The sequence below is a fragment of the Fringilla coelebs genome (assembly GCF_963513975.1).
Source record: "Fringilla coelebs genome assembly, chromosome: 14".
Lineage (NCBI taxonomy): Eukaryota > Metazoa > Chordata > Aves > Passeriformes > Fringillidae > Fringilla > Fringilla coelebs.
The window spans coordinates 20,860,306-20,878,702 of NC_140040.1; positions in this window are offsets into that span (position 1 = coordinate 20,860,306).

The window sequence follows — 18,397 nt, forward strand, 5'->3', positions numbered from 1 at the left end:
ATAACACTTGAATTGTTAAAAATATTTTAAAGGCAATTTTGTACAGTTTGCTGTCCACAGCAAGATTACAAAATATGTTGCACTTCAAACCTTTGCTATGAATTCCACAAGCTCTTAAAGTAGCTTGAATAGATCTTCAAATAAAAAAGGCACATTAACAAAAATAATTATTTTCATCCGTTTCCTGGGCAATTTATGCCCATAGTCTTTTGGGGCCTGGTAATTATTTAGAAGTGCATATAAATCCAAACAATTAGAAAGGTGTCTGAAGAATCATTACAATGACTTGGATATAGTTTATGCCAGGTTAATTGACTTCACACACCATGTGGATATCAGCTCAGAGGAGTCAAAAATATAGCTGAAGAGACATTCATTATTCTGCAGTTACATAGTTGGTATTATCCTGCAGAATACCTATTTCAGTCCAGATGTCAAAGTTCTCTAAAACAACACAAGTATGAGTTCTTGAGCTGACCCAAAATGCTGATCCCTGCTCCAGAGAGATGCAACCTAAAAATCTTCATTTTGTAATCTCTCTTACTGTGAAAAAAAAAAAAAAAAACAAAAACCAACAAAAAAACAAAAACCCAAGAAAAGTACAACATTAAAATCTGTGAAAAATCAGAATGTGGATCTTCCAGGCTAATGTTGTGCATCACTCATGGCACTCTTGGATGTCCCCGCTTGTGAGCAGGGACAGTGGTGAGTTACAGGGAGGCTGGAAAGACACCACAGCTGCAGGTCCTCATTTTGTTAGCATTCAGGAACACAAAATCATGAGAATAATTATATGCAGGTGCTTTTATTGAAGAGCTCTGGGTGTCAGGGGTACAAACCCAAATCTGACTCTGACCATACAGTCAAGATGAACATGTTTTTATATTCTATCATTATATAACTTTCATGTTAATTATTAAAACTTATATTGTTCTATTGTATACATAGATTTCAGCTAAGCAAAGCCCCCCCTTAAATTTCCAACATAGTTTCTCATGATTCTTCTTATGGTTATATAATAATTATATTTAATTACTAAACAATCATCACATCTAACAATTATATCCTTTATCATACTGCTTATGCAGGTGCAGTTGATCTGGGAAAACAAAGCCCAACATTTTCAGATTCTATCTTTAACATTTTCCAGGGCTCCACTATCAATTTCACATGTCATGATCAAGGATGAAAATTTTAGCCTGCAACCACACTGAGGTTTCCCACTACTTCTCCTGGTTCAATTTTTTTTTTGAGGTCACAAGAGCTGCCACTCTCCTCATGTGACATCAGCCAGAGAAATAAACACTAAAGGGAGCATGGTGCAGATATTTTTATTTCTAGCTTTTGTGAGAACTACACTGTACCAACATTGCAGGACTTCGCAGTAAGTTTGAAGCCCAGGAACAGTAAAAGGGTGCCAGGCCATAGGTCTGAAAATGTCTTATTTTGTACCTAAACCCATCTTTGTGCACCAAAGATTATGTTTCCCTCAGTGCCTTCAGTGAACAGTGCCCTGAGCAGGAACTCCCACAGCATGGAGCCCGTTCCCAGCACAGACCCTTCACCAAGGAAACACTGCACAGTCAGGACACTTCGGTAATAAATCCACTTAGTCCACCATGTGGAGAGATGTTTGCTCCCTTTTCACACCTCTGTGTAGGGAATATCGTACACAATGGGATTTGTGCTTTTGCATGTCTTCACCTGGAGCAGACCGCATTTTCAGACATATCCTGGGCTAAATTAACTTAATCAGAAGTAACTTAATCCTGCCTGTTCTCTCTCCACATGGGGAGTCTAAACTGCTCCATGGGAGCTCACAGAGCCCCAGGTTGGGTGAGGCTGGAGGGCCCCACAGGGGCTGCTCTGGTGCCCCCTCCCTGCTCCAGCAGGGCCATCCCAGAGCCCAGGGCACAGCAGTGTGTCCGTGTGTCCCTGCAGTGTCCCCAGGGAGGAGCCTGCACAGCCTCTGTGCCCCATCTGCTCAGGGCTGGCCCTGCCCAGGGCAGCAGTTCTGCCTCCTGGGCAGGGGCAGCTGCTGGGCTCAGCCCTGCCCGTGGCTCTGGGGCCATGGCTGGGCCCGGAGCAGAGCCTGGCCCTGCTCTGCCCTCCCTGCACACAGGGACACCCAGGGCTGAGGCCCCTCTCAGCTGGGGCTCCTCTCCAGGCTGAGCAGCCCCAGCTCCCTCAGCCTGGCCCGGGCACCCAGATGCTCCAGGCCCTTGCTCAGCTCCAGGGGCTCCTGGCCCTGCTGTGCTGAGGGTCCAGGGCTGGGCACAGCACCCAGAGGTGCCTCCAGGGCTGGGCACAGCACCCAGAGGCGCCTCCAGGGCTGGGCACAGCACCCAGAGGCGCCTCCAGGGCTGGGCACAGCACCCAGAGGCGCCTCCAGGGCTGGGCACAGCACCCAGAGGTGCCTCCAGGGCCGGGCACAGCACCCAGAGGCGCCTCCAGGGCTGGGCACAGGGGCAGGATCACCCTGAGCTGCTGCCAAGGCTCTTCCCCACGTCCCCAGGGCACCCTTGGCCCCCTTGGCCCCAGGGCACTCTGCTGGCTCAGGGACAGCTCCGTGTCCCCCAGTCCTTCCCCGCAGCACTGCTCCAGCAGGTCCCCCCAGCCTGTGCTGGTGCTGGGCTTGTTCCTGCCCAAACTCCCCCAGAACTAAATTATAAATCAAGTGAGCCCAACATGATGTATTTGATGTGCTGAGGATTGAGAAAACTGCAACCGGAAATGTTGCTTCAAATCTATTCCATAGGAGGTCACAAGGAGTGTATTTCTGATCATTTTCCGGCAGGTATTACCTTGCCCTTGAGGACTCACCTGAAGATGAGAGACATTCAATTTGAATGTTGTTGCTTTTAATCTAAGGTTGTCAATCACATAATATTATTTCAACTAAAATTAAACTGAGGCTCACCTATTTCAGCTCACTGGTAATGATCAAGTGTTTCATATGTTGCTTTATTTGCATTTAAGTCCAAGTTTTCATAAAAATACCCTGGGGTTTTAGGGTTTTTACCAGCACCCAGTCATCACTTCCAAAGTGCATCGTGTCCTAATGTAAGACGTTTTCAGGTTAATATACTGCTGACATTAAACTGAAATATTTTCTTTGTTTCTGTAAATTCAGAGTGAAAAGAAAATATTAAACAAAATCAGAGATAAATAAGCTTTATAAAAGTCCATAGAAGGTGAAAACAACTCAAAACAATCTTTTTCTATGGACTTTTTGTTGAGAGAGAGAAAAATCTACATTTAAAGTAATATATTTCACTTGTTTCTTCTGTTCAGTGTTACACTGTTTGTGTACAAACTAAAAGCAATACAAACTTTCCAATGGTCTCATTAACTTTTGTTTAGTTATCCAATGATGAAATTATCTGTAATCTAAATAATGGACAGCAAATCCTACCCTTTTTTTAAATCTGCTTCAGCTCCTCAGGTATCTGAAATTTTCCAGCTCAAATTTGTTAATTAAAATGTTTTTCCTCCGACAGTAGCATCTGTTTCCAATTAAGTGATCGCTATTTAAAAAGTCAACAACAAGAATCTTGTTTTTACTAGGGCAAGAATAAAATAACCCACTGTACGTCTATGAAAAATGAAAGTACTCACACTGCAATTATCTGAAAGGCTGAATTAGGCAGGAGACTGCAGTTATGAAAGGAAGTCATGCAGAAATGTGCCCTTTAGCACATTTATTCTTAATTATATCATCCACTCATAGAATGGTTTGGGCAGGAATGGACCTTAAATCCCACCCAGTGCCACCCCTGCCATGGCAGGGACACCTCCCACTGTCCCAGGTGCTCCAGCCCCAGTGTCCAGCCTGGCCTTGGGCACTGCCAGGGATCCAGGGGCAGCCCCAGCTGCTCTGGGCACCCTGTGCCAGGGCCTGCCCACCCTGCCAGGGAACAATTCCTCATTGCCAATCTCCCACCCAGCCCTGCCCTCTGGCACTGGGAGCCATTCCCTGGGTCCTGGCACTTCAGGCCCTCACAAAAAGTCCTTTGTAAAAAGTCCCTTTACTCTTTAAGTGACTATTATTGCCACATGATTCTTTACATTTAAAATGAACCAGGTTTAGGTATATCCTGAAATGTCTTATTTTTATCTTGTTAACCCGCAGGCTTTTATCAAATGAGATCAACCAACTTCACTGACCACCTCCACAAAACAACTGTGTTTGAAATCCATCATCACAGCACTTCTCTGTTTCCCCTTCATTCCCCCAAGCCTCAGGTCATTTCCTGCACATTCAGAAATCTGTGCAGTGTAACTCCAGGAGATCAGGATGAGTGGGTGGACAATGGGATCTCCCATGGGCTGGGAATCTCTGCTGGAACTAAACCTGACCTAGGGCTACATGAAGTTATTCTGTTCCACTTCAGCTGCTCCACTGTTGGAGCAACGCAGGATTTCTTTGGCTTGATTTTAAAGGATCCCTTTTTGCCCAACAAATAAAAGCTGCACCTAGGTGAGAGCCACTTTAATTCTTAAATTATTACTATTAATATCTTATTATATTGCTGTGCCAGAGCAGGCTCAGGGTGGGCACAGCAGGAATTTCCCCATGGAAAGGGGGCTCAGGCCTTGGCAGGGACTGCCCAGGGAAGGTTGGAGCGCCCATCCCTGCAGGTGTCACCTGGAGGTGGCACTCAAGGCTCTGGGCTGGGGACAAGGTGGGCATTGGGTACAGCTGGGACGCCATGGTTTTGGAAGCCTTTTCCAAGCCTTATGATTCTATGATTTTATAAAGTTAAGCATTCTATTATATTATCAGGTCAGAAATGAACAAAGTTAGGAATATGGGACAACACGAGACTGTGAAGCAATACCCAGGGGCATAACTGTGCAAATCTCCCTTCCCATATTTGAATGTTGGTCCAGATTTACTCTGTAAAATGGGTGAGTGGAACACTTCTGCAACCACCACGTAAATGGACCTCTGGGAGTGCCTAACACCTCTCAGCACTGAGTAAACACAATGTAAGCAAAGTATTCACATGCAGTAGTGCCCCAAGCCCTTCACTGTGTGCCCAAGCACAGGCAGGGGTGAGCTGGGCGCTTGGACATGTTTAATCCAGCTCTGAGGGAGGAGGGAAAATGTAGAATGACAAGAGGCTGAGTGTGACTGACTACTTCAGCAGAAGAAGGGGCTGCATGTGGGCAGGCTGGGAATGGTTTTCCATCGGCAGAAATGCCAGAAGGAAGTGCCAGCGCAAACCACGCTGCTATATTCTGCAGGTCATCACTGGAGGATTCTGCTCTGAGCAATGCCCAGGTCTGCATCCAGCCCCTCTCACCATCCCTGGCACTGGGATGGGATCAGCACTGCTCCCTCCTAACCCCTGGCCTCTCTGGCATGCTTGGAGCAGGATCCGTCCCATTTCAGGGGTTCATTCTTCTGAGCAGGGCTCTGTCTCTGCTCTGGCCTCCAGTACTGCTGCAATCCAAACATGAAATGAAAACAGCAACATACCCACAGGAAGAAGCAGGGCAGTTAAATGAAGACCTAATACATGCCACATTTTAGTAATTCCCCCTAACCACACAGTTCAGAAGAGGTCATTTCATTGAGAGTGGTTTGATTACTTGGTTGTAATAGACAAAGCTTGAGGTTTTTTTTCTCCAGGAGAAAAAAAAATAGGTCAGCTTTTCATTAACAAAAAAAAAAAAAAAAAAACAACAAACCCAAAAAAAACCCCAAAAACCCCAAAAAAAAGAAAGCAGGTATTTAAAAATTGTTGTGATATGTCAGACCATTAATAGCAGGATCCTAAGCACAGTTAAGTAGGTGAGAGATCAGTTACTGGGAGGAAGCAGGCCAGTAAAAATTCATGAAGTGATTTAACCTGTCTCTAATTAATGGAATTTCTGCATCTATTTTATTCACATTTTACAATTTATGACTTCTTGACTGTTTCTCTTTCCTCCTTCCTTAAACTTTGAAGTTGCACTCGTTTACAGACCAGTACATTGCCAGCTAAAATAACTCTCACATATGGCCAAGTGATAAGGTCATTCTTACTCTTTTGATAAGCTTCCATTGAAATCTTTTATGTCTACAAATCCAAACAAAGCTCCCTCTTAATTTTTTTTTTTTAAACTCAGACTATTGGTCAGAAACAAAGCTGTTGCTTCTTTTATTGCTAAACAGCAGTAGATGTTCTCCTGCTGCCTAAAGAACGAAAATATAACTGAAATTTAAAATATAACTAAAAACTGCGTTCTTCCTTTAATGTCTGAAATTCTTAGTGGCTACTTTGAGCTGACATTCCCTTGCCACCAACCATGCTTTACTTAGAAGGAGAATAAAATAATTTTTTTTAACTTCTAGAGAAATTTATAATCATTTAACTGTAATTTCTTGCAAATCCAAATCACCTATTGTACCATCATTAGGGCTAAATATTCCTGCTTTATCTACAGTGTTTTACTTTGAGTCTCAAGGAGAGCAAATGTGATATGATGCAATTAATGATGTTCTGAAATCCTCTTCTTTACAAAAACAAATCCTGGACCTCCTTTGAAGCAGGTAAAATTAACCACTGACAAAAAGGAATAACTGCAGAGTGGGAAGTCCAGCTCATCCAGCCACAAGGAAAAGGGACTTAAGTTATTCTGTAATCCTTATGAGAGGAATCTCCAATACAGCTACTTCAATTTTCACATTGTTTGTATTTTTATATTTACTATAAATGATAAAAATAAGTTGCCATACCCAGATCTGAGTTATCAGGCAGAAATGTGTAAACTCAGGCCTAGAAGTCGTGTGGCCATGGTGCATCTGCAGCTGAACCTGACAGGAGGAGGGAAATCCTCTCAGAGCTGTGCATGGTCAGTTTATTCACTATGATTTTTTATTCTTCTGAAATTTATTTACTCTATAATTTCCTCTCTCCTTAGTGACTTGCTGGATTGAGATAGAGGCAAAGCAATTAAGTTTTATGGAATTATTTACAAGTGTAGTCCCAGCTCCTTTTCAATTAATGGAAAGGATATATTTTCCTCAATTCCACAGATGGAATACACATGCCTATCTAACTGACTACTGCATGCAATAGCTTAATAATTCTGGTCTAAGAATAAAGATTAAAAATGAAATACCACTAAAAATATTATTGAAACACTGAAATGGCATATTCAAGCCTATTTCTTTAATGAAATATTTGAAAGTGCAGTGCTTTCTCAGAGCAAGCAAAAGAACCCCAGCAATTAATACTAAGTTTGGCAGAAAAAAACCCCTAAAACTTGTTATTTCTTTCATCACAAGGCAGACAGATAGATATCTTAACTGTTCAATTAAATTTTTAAAATGTCACCAGCCACCTCACATATTAAGAAAATACACTTTGAAATAACTTCAGTAAAAAGTCTGTGTGTGACAGAAATACAATTGTGCAAGTGATACTTCAGTAATAACAGAGGAGGCATCTGTCATTTCAGAGCAGCTCTGAACACTGGAAACAGTAATGGATAAGAGGAATTAATTGCTGGTCAGGAGGTTTAGGACAAAGATAATCATATGTCTGAAAAAAAGCCTTACTGATCACACAATGATTGTTCCTTCTTCCCCTTAAAGGGATTTAAAGTGTACAGCTCTTGTATGATGTGGAATTCAGAAGGACAATCCAGATTATCATTGACATGATGTGCTTCAGAGATCTAACAATAATCACAACATTTCAGTGCAGCAAATGCAAGAATCTCTTGTTGCAGCCATTAGAGGAATTTCACCCTGGTAGTGTTTCAGCAAATTGCACTAATCCAAGTAATTTTCATCAGTGCAGGCTACCAGAGGGAGAGGGCTGGGGTAGGGATCAGGAATTCTCAATCCCCGCATCAGACTTAGTTAAAGCTTACTTAAGGGAAGTATCTGAAAGAAATCCCATGTGCAGGTTTACAGAAGGAACAGAGCTGTGTCTAAACAGCAAACCCAGGGTAACTCTTCTGCGTGGGGTTATTCCCATATCCACCTGTGCTGAGCACACTGCTCTGGTACCAGCCCAGGGACCCACCAGCCACCACCTGAATACCCCAGCTCACAGTGGGCTATCAGCAGCACTGCCTCCAGGACCTCTAGGGGACATCAGCTCCATCTGGAGTAATTCCATGTTTCATTGACAGGCACAGACCTCATTCAATAAATATCAGAATGCATTCAGAAAGGATTTTTAAAACTCTTCTCCCTCCTCCTCTACACAAACACTACCAAAATGCCAAGTCATTGAGAGGGGTGATTCGCAGCACATCTTCATGGAAAAAGTAGCAATGTTAACAAATCTTAAGCTATTTTTCTTTTTCTTGGTATGTACACTCCTGTCACAATCTCACCAACCCAAAGGCCTGTATCTGCTGTTTCAGCAATCATTTGATTTGGGAAGGAACATTTAAATCCTGTCTCACTTCCTGTATTTTGAGTTTCCAACAACAGCTTTTATGTTTCCATTGCTACGGTTTTGTCTCAGTCGGTGCAATAAAGACAACTGAACAAATGAAAGAAGAAAAAGAGCAGCATCACACCCATCCAGTGGAAGGGACCTGTGCTTCAGGCTTTATGGGAACCTCTGGACAGCACCACTTCACACTCAGACTCATTCTGTGTTTTAATTTCCATCTGGGACCTGCTGCTCCAGGGGAGTCAGGACCAGTGAGGTTTCCTGGTGGGATCTACTTCCCTTAGAACTGCCATGGCAATTCCTCCACTCTGGAGAAGATTAAGATCCCTCTCTTCTAAACCAACAGAGCCCAAACACTTCTGTCTAATAGCTCAACACAGCAAATTTCTATTATTAAATATTTAACTTGAAACTTCTGAGGAAGTCCAGCAGGTCATGGAACCATGTTACAGCTGTGTCTTGTTACACCTGGAAGAGCAGTAGCCCAGTTAAACAAATGCTATATCTATATATATATACACACACATATATATATACACACATATATATACACACACACATATATATACACACACACACATATATACACACACACACACATATATACACACACACAAACACACACATATATATATGCACATATATATACACACACACACACACATTTATGAAATATTTTATGGATGGCAACAACTACAAATCACACATGTAAAACTGAATATAAAAGATAAAGCTTCTTTAAGTAAGTATTTAAATAATCTCAGTAACTATACCTTGTACTCAAAGTCTTTGGATTCAGCTGCTCCTGCCAGAAATTTTTGAGGAGCTGAAAATTTGCTAAATGAGCAATGCAACACAAAAAACAACAACAATCAACTGAGACTTCTGAGTAAAGCTGCTGTTCTGAGTGAACTCCTTGCCTCAGAAACTGAGACCCAGAAAAAAACAAGTTCATTTAAACTGGCCTTAACTAAAATTGAGTGACTTCCCCAGAAGAATCTGGCAAATCAGTTCAGTTCTTTAGGCAGACCCCAGCAGATGGCATCAGCTGGCCAGCAAAGTCACACAACGTCTCTGGGAGCATGAAATTCCAGCGTGAGGAGGCACAGATCAACAAACTACAGAACTCTTCCTCCCATAAGAAGAAAGCTGGGAATGAAGCACAACTCCTGGTATCCATGGTTTCAAGGAAAAGAACTAGATCACTGCTGAAGAGCTCTGAGCTGCACTCAAGATCTTAGTTTTGTTAATGGACACTCTAAAGCACGAGTACTCATGCCTTACTGAGGCAGTGTCCAGTCTCTGGGAGAAGGCTCTGTCGGCCTAGCTCGCCTTCTCCCCCCGAACCGAGCGGCTGCTCCTTGCCCAGGTAGCGGTGCAGCCGGGGGCAGATCCCGACACACACGATGGTTAATGGTGTCGAGGGCTGGGACAAAGGAGCGAGAGGCGTCACTTGCGTGGCCCCAAAGGGGTCTATCCTCGTGAGGGGGTCAGGACAAAGAACCACCGTTGGTACGTGCGCAAGAACTTATAAAGGAGGAGGTCTTAGGGGCGGAGACAATACATCAACCAATCAAAGGGAGGAGAACTGGGCGGGGATACGTAATCTCAGCCAATGAGGGGTATGAGGGGAGGAGAGCACTCTCCCACAACCAATGGGAACTCGGGGATGTAAGTGATGCAGAGGGTTCTGGAAGGAGAGGCCGGGTTTGCATTAACTGACTGGGGAGAGGGGCAGGGTTTCCATGACGGACACGGAAGGGTCAGGAATAAGGGGGAGGTACTTGAACTGACAGACAGGGAGAGGGGAGGAAACAGTGGTGTGTAGTGGACACTGAGATGGCTGAGGCCCCGTGGAGGATGTAAGCCTGAGATAAGGAAATGCTGAGCCAGAATAGCTATGTGATAACATTTTTCTTTTTTTGATTTATTTTATGTGTGGTAAAGCAAAACTATCAGATTTGATGTTCCCACTTACTGAGCTCTCTGCCTTTTAAACCTCTTACACTCAGAGCTTTTATAGCACCTTACAGATAAACACGTAAATATTTACTTTTCCCTCTTGCAAAATGATCTACACTTGATCAAACAAACTCCAGTTGTCATATAATAAATTAGTATCTTTAGAACTATTTTAATGTTATTTACAGTTATCTTTAACTCCAACATTGATCAAAATATTTTGAATGCAGTCCAGTGGCTGACCAACTGTTTTGATTTACTTTGCAGGAGACAAGCTGAGATACTTTGGTAGAAGGAAGGGTGGGGTTTTATTATGTCTGTTCAGAAAATTAGCAAATTATCTCACAAAAGGGGAAAAACTCTGGAAGAATTAGAAGCGTAGATCTTCCATGACTTCACTCACAAGAATAACCAAGATCATAGGCTGCTAAAAGACAGGGATGTGGCTGTCAGCTGCTCCAGATGTTGGGCGAAAGTTTTGCATCAAATGCATCTTTCAAATAATTTTCCATGACAGCCCCTGCTCCCTCTCTGGGATGTGTTTGTGGAGTGTTGTGTTGTGGGGTCTGGGCTGGAGGCACAGGGTGATTTTACAGCCTTCTGACATCAAAATTCTGCATCTCTGCAGCCACAGGAATATTGAATTCTCCTAAAGGTGTCCTTGGGGTGGGCAGCTGCTGCAGGACCTTTTCACGGATATGTGCCTCCCCTTGGAGTTTATTTGAAATGGAGATTGATTTTCCAGCCCACTGTGGGGGTCTCATGTGCACAGGGAAAGACATTGTTGAACTTCAGGGAAGAACCAATGGCCATGTCCTGTAAGGGCATACCGTAGGCCCTGGGAACACCTCAGAGCACAGGGAGAGGAAAAAGGCATCCCCCATAATGCTCTGCAGCACCATGTTAATTAAGCCCAGTTCTCTCCTCCCCATTGGCCTGTTGGCCTTACCTGCCCTTTTTGCCCATATATAACCCAGTCCTGAAAAGTCCTCTATTCCCTGTGTTATAGATGTATGGTTAATTCATGCTGTAAGTAAATATGTGTATGTATAAAATATTACATGAATCCACCACATGCCCTTGACCACTCCGGCTGGGAGCATAGTCCCATTTCTATTCAACCAGTTCCCAGAACATGCTAAAGGTAATATCAAGTCTTTAGCTTAAGAATGAAGCCTTCCGGGGCCATGAACAGTCGTCTTCCTTGCGATGATTAAGCCATTCAGGAGAAACCACGCCAGGAACAGATTAAATCCCAAAGCACCAGCACCACCCGAGTGAATGTGAAAGACAGCTATACAGACATGAGGCTCACCTTTTGCATCCATATGGACTCGGTTATCCATGTGAAAAGAACATCCAGGAAGAACCTAGATGGTTGTAGAAGCACCGGGACTGACTTTTGCATCCCTATGTTCTAACTCTACATATGAAGAAACACAAGGGACATCCTGTTATTCAGGCCTCAGGGAAAATACAGGGTACATAAGCGGGCTGTATGAGAGGGTCAGGGTGAACCTCTGGGGAAACGCTGGCACTCTGTCAGTCGGATCCAGGTTCACCCAGCGCCAAATTCCGAAATTGATGCTGTCTTAGCTGTGGCGGATTTTTGATAATTTGTAATTAATATAATAAATCTTTGTCATTTTTTTTTAATTTGGCTGCGGATTCAATCATTTATAACACCTGTTTCCCCATTGGCCCTTGTATCCTGCATATCCACCCTGGCATTCCCTGCTGGTTGCCACCCTTTGCCCCACCTGTGCACTGTCCCTGTGTGTGGAAGATTTTGTGCAGGACTGGCTTGCAAGTAAGGGACATAGCAGGGAGGATTAGCTGGCAGAGAGCACGTATACAGGCCTGACAGTCATCAGTCAGTGTCCAATGGTAAAGCTGGGTCACAGTGACCTTACTGCAACATGAAGAGGTAGGAGGATAGTACCTTGCCAGAATAGTGAGATCAATTTCAATAGTTTACAATAAAAACCTAGAAGATTGTAGAAGTAGGTGTAACTAGATGATAAGTAAACTAACCAATCCTGAGCTCAGCTTTTGCAATATGTATGAAGCTTATTAAGAAATGTATTTAACCTGCTGTATTCACCTAATAAATCGAGACAAAGAGGATCAAATGATGTCCGGTCTCCCTTCGTCCCGACACCTGTGCCCTCAGTCTGTTGGACCCTGATGAGAACATCTCCTCTCCCTCTTACCTGATATTTAACCCTGGACCCTCCTTTGTTCCCTGTTCTGTCCCTGGAAGCCTTCAATGTGGCTGCATTAAATCCATCAGAACTCTATACTGAAGACCTTTCCTGTCTTTCAGCTGCTGACCTCAGCTGTCTGTAGTGTGTGTTCGCACGGACTGTGGTTGTTTGTGTGCTTGCCTGTAACATCAGCTTGGGGGGAATGGCTTGGAGACAGAGCCACTCATGTGGCAACAGAGAGCGTTTATTCTCAAGCCCTTCCTTAGAAAGGGCACTTGAAAATCCTGGTCTGGATACTTTCATTGGTCTGATCTCTAAGCCCTTCAGGTTGTGGCCAGTGAAATGCTGCAGCCCTGGGAGAGGTGTGACTGGGCGATGCCCCTGGCAGTCAAACCAGGTTAGTTTGCATGGCACAAACCAGCTTCTATGTGGCAACATCTCACCCTTCTATCTTTATCTAACTTGTGATCTGCTCTCTGTCACCCATCTGCAAGGGCCCTTTGCAAACAGGGTGACAGAAAACAGCATGGGTCTAATTTGCATTGGAGCTGCAGCATTCTAGTCCAGCATTTGTTAGGGGAGAACTCAGGCAAACATGTCACAGGCTTCCTGCTTTTAGGTTACAAGTTACAACTTATCTCTAAAAACAAGGAACCACCTAACACTTAACCCACTAAACCCTTAGAGACAAACCCAACTGCTAAAAAACAGTCTGTAACCCATTTAACCCGTAGTGGAAAAGCCAACTATTAGAGAAAACAATCTGTAAACAGAAAAACACTTTGTAAACAGGAAAAAATAATTTGTAAACAAATCAAGTCCTTATGTGAACTGTCACTTCAAGAATCCTAGATTTCATGAGGTAGGTCATCAATTGTTCCTTGTGATGCTTGTTAAGGGGACATCAGGATGAGCAGGCATTTCCAGTGTGTTCCAGTGTCCACTGAAAGGCATTTCCCTTGGGTTTATTGTAGTTATATGATAGACTGAAAGACAATATATTAACTAAGACTTAGAGAGGGGGTGTACATTCACCCCAACCTTTTTACCCCCTTTTTTCTTTGTATTAATAACTAAAAATAGGAACAAAACATAGACTTTGATTAGTATTAATATGATACTATTACTTTGGGGGTTACTGAGGCATCTCTTTTTCACTATGAGGATTTGAAAAAAACTATTCTGGATGAGGCTTTATTGTTCATCTTAAAGGAAAAAGGGTTTAACTTTTGGAAAGTTTGTATACTAATGCCAGGGCTTGATCAGGGCCAATGAGCTTTGTCAGAAGAGGTTTTCTGTATTTTATGTTTTTTAAAAATAAGGCTGTATTAATATCTAGTGCAAAAAAATCTTTACATGAACAATTTATTTAAATTTTCCAAATAATATGGTAACAATATACTTTTCTTAGAAGTTAGAAAATTTTTATTGACTTTAACAGGTGACTTTTAGGTTTTTAAAATGATGACAGGTGGCACGACCTCAGTTAAAAAGAATTTTGCAACTGAAATTTGCTTATGATATTTCTAAATTAATGTTCTATGTATGCTTTAGTAGACCTAGAATGTTAGGACAAGGACATTCTTTGACTATTCTAGGTTGACCTAGAAATAATGCTAGCAGAAATACTAGGAGTACCAAGAGAAGGCTTGTTAACTTACATCCTAGGATCTCTTTAGGACAAAGTAGCCCATGCCTGAGACAGAAATGCAATACTTTCTTATTAACTTTAGCAGAATCAGCTATCACAGGCTTATCAATTTTGGTTTTAGCAAATGCAAACAGCAATAATAAGTATTGTACCATGAATTTTAGAACATATTTCACAGACTGTTGTGTAAATTTTAAACTTTTGTGTGACCCCCCCCTTCAATATCTTTACCCTTAGCACATATTATTAGCTTATTAGAGTTTGTGGAATATGAGAGCCTTTCAGAAGGCAAGGTGGCTGTGAAGTTTCATTGAGATTTGAGGGGTGTTTGTCTGCTTTTTCACTGTCCATCTGCAGGGAGGTGCTGGTTTCCCGCTGGACTCGGTGAGAAGGTGGCTCTCTCTTAGCTGCTGTCAGACAGCTGTGCTGTGTGGCCAGCATTATCTTTTCGGGACAGCTGGATTGCTATTACTCCCATGGCACCACGCCCTAGCACACTTCTTTTCACTGCTTTTTGTTTGGTGTGCCTGCCAAAGGGCGCTTTTCCCGCACTCTGCCTCAGGGTTTGGTGTCTGCAGCTCTTCCAAAGCCATCCTTGGAGGCAGGGCCGAGTGTGGGGTCACTGGAGGCATGGCTGTGTTCCCCAAATGTTGGTTTGGGGGTGGAGGCCAGCCCGATGCAGGCTGGATGGGCGGTGCAGGCAGCCCTGGGGACTATGACGAGGGGGGCAGTCCCAGTGACCCCAAGGTGTGTCATCCTGGCCACAGGACCCCCACCCATCCCAGCCGTGCCCAGAGGGATCTGTGTCTGGTCCCCCAGAGTAGGACAACATGGTGTGCCCACCTGGATCAGCGATATGGTAGCCCGAGGCGGCTGAATAACGATTCGGCTTGGCACAGCAGTCTGGAGTCGCACAGCTTGCCACATGGCTGGATTGCACAATCCACTCCACCGCCTCCCTGGGCAATGTCAGCAGCCACAGTGTGGGCAGCCCGTCGATCATCTCAGTTTGCTGATATTTCCCTGTTATAGTGTGTTTTTATGATTTATAATGTTTTGCCTTTGTATCCCCTTATTTTCCCCAAATGGTTTACCCCAGATTGTGTCCCCTCCCTCTACCTGTGTAATCTCTCTCCTTTGCTGAGATCATCCCCAAATCCCCACCCTGGCTCTCTGTCAGTCAATCAGCATCCCATCCCCTCCATCGGGAACTTCTGGTTCAGGACGTCAAGTGATTAGCCAGAGGCCAGGGGTCAGCTCCCCAAGTGTTACCCCATACTCTGTCCTAAATGTCCATTCCTCCAGTATCCATACCTTAAGTTTCCTTTTTGGTCAGTAAATGTTATGTACTTTAGGTTTCCACCTCCCTTTAAATGTAACCTTGGCACCTGTCCTGGGGCTCTCAGCAGGAGCCCCCTGAGCTTGTGGGGGCTCCCCAGAGCTCCTGAAATAAACCTTGGATTAACCTCTGCTAAGAGTCGGCCCCTTCATCTTCTGCCATTGTCACCGGCATTTCCTCTGCTGCAGGTGATCAGCCTGGCTGCCCTCTGTACCCCTGGGATCAGCATGGCTGCCCTCTGTACCCCTGGGATCAGCCTGGCTGCCCTCTGCACCCCCGGGGATGGGGATCAGCCTGGCTGCCCTCTGCACCCCCGGAGATGGGGATCAGCCTGGCTGCCCTCTGTACCCCGGGGATCAGCCTGGCTGCCCTCTGCACCCCCGGAGATGGGGATCAGCCTGGCTGCCCTCTGTACCCCTGGGATCAGCCTGGCTGCCCTCTGCACCCCCGGGGATGGGGATCAGCCTGGCTGCCCTCTGCACCCCCGGAGATGGGGATCAGCCTGGCTGCCCTCTGCACCCCCGGAGATGGGGATCAGCCTGGCTGCCCTCTGCACCCCCGGAGATGGGGATCAGCCTGGCTGCCCTCTGTACCCCAGGATCAGCCTGGCTGCCCTCTGCACCCCTGGGATCAGCCTGGCTGCCCTCTGTACCCCTGGGATCACCCTGGCTGCCCTCTGTACCCCCGGGGATGGGGATCAGCCTGGCTGCCCTCTGTACCCCCGGGATCACCCTGGCTGCCCTCTGTACCCCCGGGGATGGGGATCAGCCTGGCTGCCCTCTGTACCCCCGGGATCACCCTGGCTGCTCTCTTTACCCCCGGGATCACCCTGGCTGCCTTCAGTACCCCCGGAGCACAGGAGAGTGCCCCTCTGCTGTTCACCATGTTGGGGCTGACTGGGGTTCCCTCAGTGGCACTCAGAGGGACTCAGTGGCACTCAGAGGGGCTGGGACATTTCCCCAGCCCCCCAGAGCTGCACTCCTACCCATGGTCACTCTGCAGCAGCCAGCCATGGTCCCACAGCAGCAGGGCGCATTCTCGCAGCAGCCGGGGCTCGGCACGGGGGGCACAAAGCTGCACTGCGCTGCTGCCCAGCGTGGCCTGGCAGTGAGGTGTTCCCCTTGCCCCGTGGGGCAATGTCCTGCCAGCAGTGTGCACTGGTGGGGACTGGCCCTGCGGCTCCATGCGGTGGAAGAACACCCGCTCTGCATATCGTCCTCGCCTGGGGCAGCTTCCCAGCTCCGCACAGAGGTTTGGTGGCACTCTGTGGCTGTGCCCCCATCCTCCTTCACCGCTCTTAATTCAATTGTTTTAACAAATCCATAATGATTGTCCATGGCTTTATAACACCTATGGCTGTGCCATCGCCAATGGAAGCTGCTGCAAGTATATTTTGTCCAGCCCAGTCCTAAACCGGTGAGTCTAATGATGCTCTTTTGGACACGTCCAGTTCATGGCTCTCGCACCACATGGACAGGGCTTGCAGAGCCTGTTCATTGTAATTAGTCCCTCTTTTTTAAAGAAAGTCCATACCTTCAGAACAGGGTCTTCTGGCGCTGAAGTCCAGGCCCCCATGGTCTCAGTGGCAATTCCAATCCACAAAAACAGGGTTTGGAACCATGCAGCACTTTCTGCTATATGCCATGGGGATTTTTCGCTGCAGCTTTACACTGCCCACAGTAGTTCCACGCAATACCACTGTATACCCAGTAAAGTCCCAGTTCTGACACTGGAGTTCCAGTTCCCCCACAGTTTTCCAGCTCTGATGCTGTTTTTAATCCCAGCTATTATGCCATTTTTCTCCCTTGCTCCATGGGCAGAATATGGCTGAGTCGCATCACTTCACAGGTAGCCACGTGAACATTGACTTGCGGGGGGGTGAGTGGGTTGGAGACAGAGACCGCTCACCCCGATGTTCATGTGGCAACAGAGAGCGTTTATTCTCAAGCCCTTCCTTAGAAAGGGCATTTGAAAATCCTGGTCTGGATATTTCCATTGGTCTGATCTCTAAGCCCTTCAGGTTGTGGCCAGTGAAATGCTGCAGCCCTGGGAGAGGTGTGACTGGGCGAGGCCCCGGCAGTGAAACCAGGGGCTGGTTAGTTTGCCTGGCACAAACCAGCTTGTATATGGCCACACCTGCCCAGATGCCTTCATATGGAGATGCTTTTGGGAAGGTAACAGCTGCTCACTAGCCGCCCACACCACTGCAGGAGTGTCCCTGTCTTCATTCCTAAGTGGCAGCTGGAATATTATACCTTTTCTCCAGGTGTTTCTTCATGGCATGGATGTGGTTTTTCAGTTGATGGGAAACCTTTTCTAAGTTCTAAACAGAACCAGAAGCTACAATAACATTTCAGAGGAGAAGAGTAGACATAGGTGCTTTTCCTTCATAGTTCAAAGAACAGTATTACAAAGAACCTATCTCAACTGATTTTGCACTGCTGTGCACAAACACTACTCACAGTGAAATTATTTTACAGAAGTGTGTAACTACTTGTAAATTGCTATCTTTTATTCCAGAGTGTTGCAGTGTGTTTTTGTCCCTATAGTCTGTTCTCTTTCCCCCTGCTTTGTTGGTTCAGTCTAAGCTATACCTTCCCCACTAGCTGTCCATCTTCCCAAAGACATACCCCTTGTTCTAGAATGTTCTCTCTTTCTCCTCCTTCTGAGTTGTCAGTCCCACATGGTGCCTGCCCCCTGCTCTTGGAAATCCCCTAATGTTTGAAGCCCCATTGGTTTGTTTGCTCTGTTCCCCTCCCCTTGGGTTCCCCATTGGTTTGTATGTTGTGAATCCTGCCCTGTAACCCTCCCCCTGCATTTTCCCTACTGGTTA